Here is a 13,096-nt window from a genome sequence, read left to right as displayed (position 1 = left end):
CGAATCAGACTTTGGAGACATATTTGAGGTGTTTTGTGTCTGCAGATCAGGATGATTGGGTTGCTTTTTTGCCTTTAGCGGAGTTTGCCCTCAATAATCGGGCCAGCTCTGCCACCTTGGTGTCTCCTTTTTTCTGTAATTCGGGGTTTCATCCTCGATTTTCCTCCGGTCAGGTGGAATCTTCGGATTGTCCTGGAGTGGATGCTGTGGTGGAGAGGTTGCATCAGATTTGGGGGCAGGTGGTGGACAATTTGAAGTTGTCCCAGGAGAAGACTCAGCTTTTTGCCAACCGCCAGCGTCGGGTTGGTCCTCGGCTTTGTGTCGGGGACTTGGTGTGGTTGTCTTCTCGTTTTGTCCCTATGAGGGTTTCTTCTCCTAAGTTTAAGCCTCGGTTCATCGGCCCGTACAAGATATTGGAGATTCTTAACCCTGTGTCCTTCCGTTTGGACCTCCCTGCATCTTTTTCTATTCATAATGTTTTTCATCGGTCATTGTTGCGCAGGTATGAGGTACCGGTTGTGCCTTCCGTTGAGCCTCCTGCTCCGGTGTTGGTTGAGGGCGAGTTGGAGTACGTTGTGGAAAAAATCTTGGACTCCCGTGTTTCCAGACGGAAACTCCAGTATCTGGTCAAATGGAAGGGATACGGTCAGGAGGATAATTCTTGGGTGACTGCCTCTGATGTTCATGCCTCCGATCTGGTCCGTGCCTTTCATAGGGCTCATCCTGATCGCCCTGGTGGTTCTGGTGAGGGTTCGGTGCCCCCTCCTTGAGGGGGGGGTACTGTTGTGAAATTGGATTTTGGGCTCCCCCGGTGGCCACTGGTGGAATTGAACTTGTGTGCATCATCCCCTCTGTTCACCTGTTCCCATCAGGATGTGGGAGTCGCTATTTAACCTTGCTCCTCTGTCACTTCCATGCCGGTCAACATTGTAATCAGAAGCCTTTCTGTGCATGTTCCTGCTACCAGACAACTTCCAGCTAAGTCGGACTTTTGTCCTTGCTTGTTTTTTGCATTTTGTTCCAGTTCACAGCTGCAGTTTCGTTTCTGTGTCTGGAAAGCTCTTGTGATCTGAAATTGCCACTCTGATGTTATGAGTTAATACTAGAGTCTTAAAGTAATTTCAGGATGGTGTATTGATAGGGTTTTCAGCTGACCATGAAAGTACCCTTTCTGTCTTCCTGCTATCTAGTAAGCGGACCTCGATTTTGCTAAACCTATTTTCATACTACGTTTGTCATTTTCATCTTAAATCACCGCCAATATATGTGGGGGCCTCTGTCTGCCTTTCGGGGAAATTTCTCTAGAGGTGAGCCAGGACTATATTTTCCTCTGCCAGGATTAGTTAGTCCTCCGGCCGGCGCTGGGCGTCTAGGGATAAAACGCAGGCTACGCTACCCGGCTACTGTTAGTTGTGCGGCAGGTTTAGTTCATGGTCAGTTTAAGTTTCCATCCTTCCAAGAGCTAGTTCCTATGTATGCTGGGCTATGTTCTCTTGCCATTGAGAACCATAACAGACATTACTGTGAGCATTTTTCCTCTACTGTGACATTACTGTGTGCATTATCCCTCTACTGTGACATTACTGTGTGCATTATTCCTCTACTGTGACATTATTGTGTGCATAGTCCCTCTACTGAGAAATTACTGTGAGTATTATTCCTCTATTGAGACATTACTGTGAGCATTATCTCTCTACTGTGACACTACTGTGTGCACTATCCCTCTACTGTGACATTACTGTGTGTATTATCCCTCTACTGAGACAGTACTGTGTGCATTATCCCTCTACTGTGACATTACTGTGTTCATTATCCCTCTACTGTGACTGTTATGGTTCTCAATGGCAAGAGAACATAGCCCAGCATACATAGGAACTAGCTCTTGGAAGGATGGAAACTTAAACTGACCATGAACTAAACCTGCCGCACAACTAACAGTAGCCGGGTAGCGTAGCCTGCGTTTTATCCCTAGACGCCCAGCGCCGGCCGGAGGACTAACTAATCCTGGCAGAGGAAAATATAGTCCTGGCTCACCTCTAGAGAAATTTCCCCGAAAGGCAGACAGAGGCCCCCACATATATTGGCGGTGATTTAAGATGAAAATGACAAACGTAGTATGAAAATAGGTTTAGCAAAATCGAGGTCCGCTTACTAGATAGCAGGAAGACAGAAAGGGTACTTTCATGGTCAGCTGAAAACCCTATCAATACACCATCCTGAAATTACTTTAAGACTCTAGTATTAACTCATAACATCAGAGTGGCAATTTCAGATCACAAGAGCTTTCCAGACACAGAAACGAAACTGCAGCTGTGAACTGGAACAAAATGCAAAAAACAAGCAAGGACAAAAGTCCGACTTAGCTGGAAGTTGTCTGGTAGCAGGAACATGCACAGAAAGGCTTCTGATTACAATGTTGACCGGCATGGAAGTGACAGAGGAGCAAGGTTAAATAGCGACTCCCACATCCTGATGGGAACAGGTGAACAGAGGGGATAATGCACACAAGTTCAATTCCACCAGTGGCCACCGGGGGAGCCCAAAATCCAATTTCACAACAGTACCCCCCCCTCAAGGAGGGGGCACCGAACCCTCACCAGAACCACCAGGGCGATCAGGATGAGCCCTATGAAAGGCACGGACCAGATCGGAGGCATGAACATCAGAGGCAGTCACCCAAGAATTATCCTCCTGACCGTATCCCTTCCATTTGACCAGATACTGGAGTTTCCGTCTGGAAACACGGGAGTCCAAGATTTTTTCCACAACGTACTCCAACTCGCCCTCAACCAACACCGGAGCAGGAGGCTCAACGGAAGGCACAACCGGTACCTCATACCTGCGCAACAATGACCGATGAAAAACATTATGAATAGAAAAAGATGCAGGGAGGTCCAAACGGAAGGACACAGGGTTAAGAATCTCCAATATCTTGTACGGGCCGATGAACCGAGGCTTAAACTTAGGAGAAGAAACCCTCATAGGGACAAAACGAGAAGACAACCACACCAAGTCCCCGACACAAAGCCGAGGACCAACCCGACGCCGGCGGTTGGCAAAAAGCTGAGTCTTCTCCTGGGACAACTTCAAATTGTCCACCACCTGCCCCCAAATCTGATGCAACCTCTCCACCACAGCATCCACTCCAGGACAATCCGAAGATTCCACCTGACCGGAGGAAAATCGAGGATGAAACCCCGAATTACAGAAAAAAGGAGACACCAAGGTGGCAGAGCTGGCCCGATTATTGAGGGCAAACTCCGCTAAAGGCAAAAAAGCAACCCAATCATCCTGATCTGCAGACACAAAACACCTCAAATATGTCTCCAAAGTCTGATTCGTCCGCTCGGTCTGGCCATTAGTCTGAGGATGGAAAGCAGACGAGAAAGACAAATCTATGCCCATCCTAGCACAGAATGCCCGCCAAAATCTAGACACGAATTGGGTTCCTCTGTCAGAAACGATATTCTCCGGAATACCATGCAAACGAACCACATTTTGAAAAAACAGAGGAACCAACTCGGAAGAAGAAGGCAACTTAGGCAGGGGAACCAAATGGACCATCTTAGAGAAACGGTCACACACCACCCAGATGACAGACATCTTCTGAGAAACAGGAAGATCCGAAATAAAATCCATCGAGATGTGCATCCAAGGCCTCTTCGGGATAGGCAAGGGCAACAACAATCCACTAGCCCGAGAACAACAAGGCTTGGCCCGAGCACAAACGTCACAAGACTGCACAAAGCCTCGTACATCTCGTGACAGGGAAGGCCACCAGAAGGACCTTGCCACCAAATCCCTGGTACCAAAGATTCCAGGATGACCTGCCAACGCAGAAGAATGAACCTCAGAAATGACTTTACTGGTCCAATCATCAGGAACAAACAGTCTACCAGGTGGGCAACGATCAGGTCTATCCGCCTGAAAATCCTGCAAGGCCCGCCGCAGGTCTGGAGAAACGGCAGACAATATCACTCCATCCTTAAGGATACCTGTAGGTTCAGAATTACCAGGGGAGTCAGGCTCAAAACTCCTAGAAAGGGCATCCGCCTTAACATTCTTAGAACCCGGTAGGTATGACACCACAAAATTAAACCGAGAGAAAAACAACGACCAGCGCGCCTGTCTAGGATTCAGGCGTCTGGCGGACTCAAGATAAATTAAATTTTTGTGGTCGGTCAATACCACCACCTGATGTCTAGCCCCCTCAAGCCAATGACGCCACTCCTCAAAAGCCCACTTCATGGCCAAAAGCTCCCGATTCCCAATATCATAATTCCGCTCGGCGGGCGAAAATTTACGAGAAAAAAAAGCACAAGGTTTCATCACGGAGCAGTCGGAACTTCTTTGCGACAAAACCGCCCCAGCTCCGATTTCAGAAGCGTCGACCTCAACCTGAAAAGGAAGAGCAACATCAGGCTGACGCAACACAGGGGCGGAAGAAAAGCGGCGCTTAAGCTCCCGAAAGGCCTCCACAGCAGCAGGGGACCAATCAGCAACATCAGCACCCTTCTTAGTCAAATCAGTCAATGGTTTAACAACATCAGAAAAACCAGCAATAAATCGACGATAAAAGTTAGCAAAGCCCAAAAATTTCTGAAGACTCTTAAGAGAAGAGGGTTGCGTCCAATCACAAATAGCCTGAACCTTGACAGGATCCATCTCGATGGAAGAGGGGGAAAAAATGTATCCCAAGAAGGAAATCTTTTGAACCCCAAAAACGCACTTAGAACCCTTCACACACAAGGAATTAGACCGCAAAACCTGAAAAACCCTCCTGACCTGCTGGACATGAGAGTCCCAGTCATCCGAAAAAATCAGAATATCATCCAGATACACGATCATAAATTTATCCAAATAATCACGGAAAATGTCATGCATAAAGGACTGAAAGACTGAAGGGGCATTTGAAAGGCCAAAAGGCATCACCAAATACTCAAAGTGGCCCTCGGGCGTATTAAATGCGGTTTTCCACTCATCCCCCTGCTTAATTCGCACCAAATTATACGCCCCACGGAGATCTATCTTAGAGAACCACTTGGCCCCCTTTATGCGAGCAAACAAATCAGTCAGCAGTGGCAACGGATATTGATATTTAACCGTGATTTTATTCAAAAGCCGATAATCAATACACGGCCTCAAAGAGCCATCTTTCTTAGACACAAAGAAAAAACCGGCTCCTAAGGGAGATGACGAAGGACGAATATGTCCCTTTTCCAAGGACTCCTTTATATATTCTCGCATAGCAGCATGTTCAGGCACAGACAGATTAAATAAACGACCCTTAGGGTATTTACTACCCGGAATCAAATCTATGGCACAATCGCACTCCCGGTGCGGAGGTAATGAACCAAGCTTAGGTTCTTCAAAAACGTCACGATAGTCAGACAAGAATTCAGGAATCTCAGAGGGAATAGATGACGAAATGGAAACCAAAGGTACGTCCCCATGCATCCCCAGCTTAACACAGACATAGCGTTCCAGTCGAGGACTGGGTTATGAGATTGCAGCCATGGCAATCCAAGCACCAACACATCATGTAGATTATACAGCACAAGAAAGCGAATAATCTCCTGATGATCCGGATTAATTCGCATAGTTACTTGTGTCCAGTATTGTGGTTTATTACTAGCCAATGGGGTGGAGTCAATCCCCTTCAGAGGTATAGGAGTTTCAAGAGGCACTAAATCATACCCACAGCGTTTGGCAAAGGACCAATCCATAAGACTCAAAGCGGCGCCAGAGTCGACATAGGCATCCGCGGTAATAGATGATAAAGAACAAATCAGGGTCACAGATAGAATAAACTTAGACTGAAAAGTGCCAATTGAAACTGACTTATCAAGCTTCTTAGTACGCTTAGAGCATGCTGATATAACATGAGTTGAATCACCACAATAAAAGCACAACCCATTTTTTCGTCTAAAATTCTGCCGTTCGCTTCTGGACAGAATTCTATCACATTGCATATTCTCTGGCGTCTTCTCAGTAGACACCGCCAAATGGTGCACAGGTTTGCGCTCCCGCAGACGTCTATCGATCTGGATAGCCATTGTCATGGACTCATTCAGACCCGCAGGCACAGGGAACCCCACCATAACATCCTTAACGGCATCAGAGAGACCCTCTCTGAAATTCGCCGCCAGGGCGCACTCATTCCACTGAGTAAGCACAGACCATTTACGGAATTTTTGGCAGTATATTTCAACTTCATCTTGCCCCTGAGATAGGGACATCAAGGCTCTTTCCGCCTGAAGCTCTAAATGAGGTTCCTCATAAAGCAACCCCAAGGCCAGAAAAAACGCATCCACATTGAGCAACGCAGGATCCCCTGGAGCCAATGCAAAAGCCCAATCTTGAGGGTCGCCCCGGAGCAAGGAAATCACAATCCTGACCTGCTGAGCAGGATCTCCAGCAGAGCGAGATTTCAGGGACAAAAACAACTTGCAATTATTTTTGAAATTTTGAAAGCAAGATCTATTCCCCGAGAAAAATTCAGGCAAAGGAATTCTAGGTTCAGATATAGGAACATGAACAACAAAATCTTGTAAATTTTGAACTTTCGTGGTGAGATTATTCAAACCTGCAGCTAAACTCTGAATATCCATTTTAAACAGGTGAACACAGAGCCATTCCAGGATTAGAAGGAGAGAGAGAGAGGAAGGCTGCAATATAGGCAGACTTGCAAGTGATTCAATTGAAAGCACACTCAGAACTGAAGGAAAAAAAAAAAAAAAAATTTTTCAGCAGACTTCTTTTTTCTCTCCTTTCTCTGCCAATTAATTTAACCCTTTGTGGGCCGGTCAAACTGTTATGGTTCTCAATGGCAAGAGAACATAGCCCAGCATACATAGGAACTAGCTCTTGGAAGGATGGAAACTTAAACTGACCATGAACTAAACCTGCCGCACAACTAACAGTAGCCGGGTAGCGTAGCCTGCGTTTTATCCCTAGACGCCCAGCGCCGGCCGGAGGACTAACTAATCCTGGCAGAGGAAAATATAGTCCTGGCTCACCTCTAGAGAAATTTCCCCGAAAGGCAGACAGAGGCCCCCACATATATTGGCGGTGATTTAAGATGAAAATGACAAACGTAGTATGAAAATAGGTTTAGCAAAATTGAGGTCCGCTTACTAGATAGCAGGAAGACAGAAAGGGTACTTTCATGGTCAGCTGGAAACCCTATCAATACACCATCCTGAAATTACTTTAAGACTCTAGTATTAACTCATAACATCAGAGTGGCAATTTCAGATCACAAGAGCTTTCCAGACACAGAAACGAAACTGCAGCTGTGAACTGGAACAAAATGCAAAAAACAAGCAAGGACAAAAGTCCGACTTAGCTGGAAGTTGTCTGGTAGCAGGAACATGCACAGAAAGGCTTCTGATTACAATGTTGACCAGCATGGAAGTGACAGAGGAGCAAGGTTAAATAGCGACTCCCACATCCTGATGGGAACAGGTGAACAGAGGGGATAATGCACACAAGTTCAATTCCACCAGTGGCCACCGGGGGAGCCCAAAATCCAATTTCACAACATGTGACATTACTGTGAGCATTTTCCCTCTACTGTGACATTACTGTGTGCATTATCCCTCTACTGTGACATTACTGTGTGCATAATCCCTCTACTGAGACATTACTGTGTGCATTATCCCTCTACTGTGACATTACTGTGTGCATAATCCCTCTACTGAGACATTACTGTGAGCATTATTCCTCTACTGTGACATTACTGTGGGCATTATCCCTCTACTGAGACGTTACTGTGTGCATTATCCCTCTACTGAGATATTACTGTGTGCATTATCCCTCTACTGAGACATTACTGTGTTCATTATCCCTCTACTGTGACATTACTGTGAGCATTTTCCCTCTACTGTGACATTACTGTGTGCATTATCCCTCTACTGTGACATTACTGTGTGCATTATCCCTCTACTGTGACATTACTGTGTGCATAGTCCCTCTACTGAGAAATTACTGTGAGCATTATTCCTCTACTGTGACATTACTGTGTGCATTATCCCTCTACTGCGACATTACTGTGTGCATTATCCCTCTACTGTGACATTACTGTGTGCATAGTCCCTCTACTGAGAAATTACTGTGAGCATTATTCCTCTACTGTGACATTACTGTGTGCATTATCCCTCTACTGCGACATTACTGTGGGCATTATCCCTCTACTGTGACATTACTTTGTGCATTATCCCTCTACTGAGACATTACTGTGATCATTATCCCTCTACTGTGACATTACTGTGTGCATTATCCACGTGACACAGTAGGGTCATCATACTGTGCGTGTAGAGGGTACTGTGGAGAAATTCACTGTGGTGGTATCGTAGTGTTTGTGGAGAACTTTTTTTGACATTATACGTTACTAGTGCAATGAAAGGGGAATCTGGGGCTCCAGTAGGATGAAAATTAAAGGGCACCCAGGACCATCCAGCAGGTACAGTAATATGGACGCATACAGCAGCAGCGGCTCAGTATTGGAGTATCAGTAGGATGAGGAGATTGTGCAGGTTTGGAATAGATGGGGACGGCGTTGGAAATGTGAGAAGTCAGATATATCGTTGCAGAAGAGTCCTGGCTGGAGAAGTTGTCCTATCGGTCTTGGCCAGAGGAAAAGATGGGAAAAGTGACCTGGTATCTATCACTATATGGTCACCGTATGGCGGTAATATCCATGTTGGTCATTGTATAGAGATTTTTTTTCGTAACAGCGCGGTCATCTGCTGATGTTCTCCTACATCCACTATTAGGGTGCGTCACCATAGTTGTAATCAGGGTATCCTGGTTAGGGGCCACTCAGCCCAACCAAACCCCAAGCTATGCCTCTGCTGTGGCATCACTGTATGAACTGTACTGTGACATCACTGTGTGCATTATTCATGTGCATAAAGGGGCCCAAACCAATGTTTTTTTTATTTCAGAGTTTTAGAGTTTTGAGGACCGGTGGAGAAAAATCTACAACTGTTATGAACTATACTTTTGGGCTCCCTCTTGTGGTCACTTGCGGTATGGCTCTTGGATTCTCTTTCCTCAGCTTGGTAGTCACCTGTTCGTTAAGACTCTGGGTGTTTCTATTTAAACTTCCTGGAGTCTTAGTCCATTGCCTGGCATCCATGTAATCAGTCCTTGTCTGGTTGCTCTTGTCTACTGGTCCTGATTTTTGCAACATAAGCTAAGTCCTGCTTTCTTGTTTTTTGTTTATTTGTATTATTCTGTTTTTTGTCCAGCTTGTTCAGAATGTGATTCCTGATTTTGCTGGAAGCTCTTAGGGGGCTGATATTCTCCCCCCATACCGTTAGTCGGTACGGGGGTTCTTGGATATTCAGCGTGGATATTTTAGTAGGGTTTTTCGCTGACCACATATGTCCGCTTTCTATATTTCTGCTATTATTTAGTGGGCCTCTCTTTGCTGAATCTAGTTCATACTTACGTTTGTCCTTTCCTCTTACCTCACCGTTATTATTTGTTGGGGGCCTGTATCTACTTTGGGGTATCTTTCTCTGGAGGCAAGTGAGGTCTGTATTTTCTCTGAAAGGGTTAGTTAGATCTCCGGCTGGCGCGAGACGTCTAGAACCAACGTAGGCACGTTCCCCGGCTGCTATTATTTGTGGGCTAGGATCAGTTTGTGGTCAGCTCAGTTACCACCTCCCTAAGAGCTAGTTTTTATGTTTGCAGACTTTGCTGAAGACCCTGAGATCCTCTGCCATTAGGATCACAACAGTATGCCAGGCCACTGAATAGTTAATGCATTGCAGAAGTGGGATTAAAAAAAAAAAAAGAAGTTCTGAGTTTTTGGTTTTTTTTTTCTTCCTTCCCCTTTACCTCTGAATGGCTTGAAACTCTGCTGCAGACATGAATGTGCAAACTCTGATTACTAGTGTGGATCAGCTTGCTGCTCGTGTGCAGAGCATTCAGGATTTTGTTATTGGCAGTCCTATGTCAGAGCCTAAGATTCCTATTCCTGAGCTGTTCTCTGGAGATCGATTTAAATTAGGAATTTTAGGAATAATTGTAAATTGTTTCTATCTTTGAGACCTCGTTTGTCTGGAGACTCAGCTCAGCAAGTTAAAATTGTTATCTCCTTCTTGCGGGGCGACCCTCAGGATTGGGCTTTCTCATTGGCGCCAGGAGATCCGGCATTGGCGAATATTGATGCGTTTTTTCTGGCGCTCGGATTGCTTTATGAGGAGCCCAATCTTGAAATTCAGGCAGAGAAGGCTTTGCTGGCTATTTCTCAGGGCCAGGATGAAGCCGAAGTGTATTGCCAAAAATTTCGGAAATAGTCTGTGCTTACTCAGTGGAATGAGTGTGCTCTGGCCGCAAATTTCAGAAATGGCCTTTCTGAAACTATTAAGAATGTGATGGTGGGCTTTCCCATTCCTACAAGTCTGAATGATTCTATGACGCTGGCCATTCAGATTGATCGGCGTTTGCGGGAGCGCAAATCCGCTAATCCTCTGGCGGTGTTGTCTAAACAAGCACCTGATTTAATGCAATGTGATAGAATTCAGACTAGAACTGAACGGCAAAATCATAGACGTCAGAATGGGTTGTGTTTTTACTGTGGTGATTCTACACATGTTATATCAGCATGCTCTAAACGCCTAACAAAGTTTGTTAGTCCTGTCGCCGTTGGTAACCTGCAGCCTAAATTTATTTTGTCTGTGACTTTAATCTGTTCATTGTCTTCCTACCCTGTTATGGCGTTTGTGGATTCAGGCGCTGCCCTGAGTCTTATGGACTTGTCGTTTGCCAGGCGCTGTGGTTTTGTCCTGGAGCCTTTGGAAAATCCTATTCCTCTTAGAGGAATTGATGCTACGCCATTGGCGGAGAATAAACCGCAGTATTGGACACAAGTGACCATGTGCATGACTCCTGAACATCGGGAGGTGATTCGTTTTCTTGTTCTGCATAAAATGCATGATTTGGTCGTTTTGGGTCTGCCATGGTTACAGGCTCATAATCCTGTTCTGGATTGGAGGGCTATGTCTGTGTCAAGTTGGGGTTGTCAGGGAATTCATTGCGATTCCCCGTCGGTGTCTATTGCTTCCTCCACTCCTTCAGAAGTTCCTGAGTATTTGCTTGACTATCAGGATGTGTTCAGTGAGTCCAGGTCCAGTGCTCTTCCTCCTCATAGGGACTGTGACTGCGCTATAGATTTGATAAGAAGAAACAAGACCTCAGATACAGAAACCATAACTACCTAGAAAATAGTCCTGTCTGGATCATCCAGGACTTATCGGGATAATACCCTGAGATACTTCAAATACAATCAGAACCAAAAAACATGAAGTAATATAACTCATAGAAATATAAAAATATATATGTTTATTAATAAATATAGAACAAAACAGAAGATATAATTACAATCCAGAGAAATAGACAATAATTAACACAGAGTCATATGAATATTGAGAACTGGGTGCACCAGAACCAGTGTTGTACCATGGACAAAGAGGGAAAACTACAATTTAAAGTGCAAATGCTTGATATACCGCAATAATAGGTATAATAACAGAGGTAGGAAGGGATATACCCTGTGGTCAAGTGACCGTCATCCTAACAATATAAGAGAGCTAGTCTCATGCTGTCCTCTTACCCTTTTCTTTGTCCATGTGTAACAACACGCGCCCCTACGCGCGTTTCGCCCACAGCTTCATCGGGGGGCTCGCATTAAGAGGACAGCATGAGACTAGCTCTCTTATATTGTTAGGATGACGGTCACTTGACCATAGGGTATATCCCTTCCTACCTCTGTTATTATACCTATTATTGCGGTATATCAAGCATTTGCACTTTAAATTGTAGTTTTCCCTCTTTGTCCATGGTACAACACTGGTTCTGGTGCACCCAGTTCTCAATATTCATATGACTCTGTGTTAATTATTGTCTATTTCTCTGGATTGTAATTATATCTTCTGTTTTGTTCTATATTTATTAATAAACATATATATTTTTATATTTCTATGAGTTATATTACTTCATGTTTTTTGGTTCTGGCTATAGATTTGATTCCTGGTAGTAAGTTTCCTAAGGGACGATTATTTAATCTGTCGGTACCTGAGCATGCCGCGATGCGTTCTTATATAAAGGAGTCTTTGGAGAAAGGACATATTCGTCCATCCTCTTCCCCTCTTGGTGCGGGATTCTTTTTTGTGGCCAAGAAAGACGGATCTTTGAGACTTTGTATAGACTATCGGCTTCTGAATAAAATCACGGTTAAATTTCAGTACCCTCTGCCGCTATTGTCGGACTTGTTTGCTCGGATTAAGGGTGCCTGCTGGTTAACCAAGATAGATCTTCGTGGTGCGTACAACCTTGTGCGCATTAGGCAGGGAGATGAATGGAAAACTGCATTTAATACGCCCGAAGGTCATTTTGAGTACTTGGTGATGCCTTTTGGGCTCTCTAATGCTCCTTCAGTGTTTCAGTCCTTTATGCATGACATCTTCCGGAAGTATCTAGATAAATTTGTGATTGTTTATCTGGATGACATTTTAGTTTTTTCTGATGATTGGGACTCTCATGTAAAGCAGGTCAGGATGGTGTTTCAGGTTTTGCGTGATAATGCTTTGTTTGTGAAGGGCTCAAAGTGTCTCTTTGGAGTGCAGAAGGTTTCCTTTTTGGGTTTTATCTTTTCCCCTTCTGCTGTGGAGATGGACCCAGTCAAGGTCCGAGCTATTCATGATTGGACTCAACCCACGTCTGTTAAGAGTCTTCAGAAGTTTTTGGGTTTTGCTAATTTTTACCGTCGTTTTATTGCTAACTTTTCTAGCGTTGTTAAACCTCTGACGGATATGACCAAGAAAGGTTCTGATGTCGCTAATTGGGCTCCTGCGGCCATTGAGGCCTTCCGGGAGCTGAAGCGCCGGCTTACTTCGGCGCCTGTTTTGTGCCAGCCTGATGTCTCACTTCCCTTTCAGGTTGAAGTGGATGCTTCTGAGATTGGTGCAGGAGCTGTTTTGTCGCAGAGAGGCTCTGGTTGCTCTATGATGAAACCATGTGCTTTCTTTTCCAGGAAGTTTTCGCCGGCTGAGCGGAACTATGATGTTGGTAATCGGGAGTTGTT

This window comes from Ranitomeya variabilis, chromosome 3 (genome assembly GCF_051348905.1).
Source record: "Ranitomeya variabilis isolate aRanVar5 chromosome 3, aRanVar5.hap1, whole genome shotgun sequence".
In the NCBI taxonomy this organism is placed as follows: Eukaryota; Metazoa; Chordata; class Amphibia; order Anura; family Dendrobatidae; genus Ranitomeya; species Ranitomeya variabilis.
The sequence above is the reverse complement of the archived record's forward strand: the minus strand, read 5'-3'. Positions refer to the sequence as shown.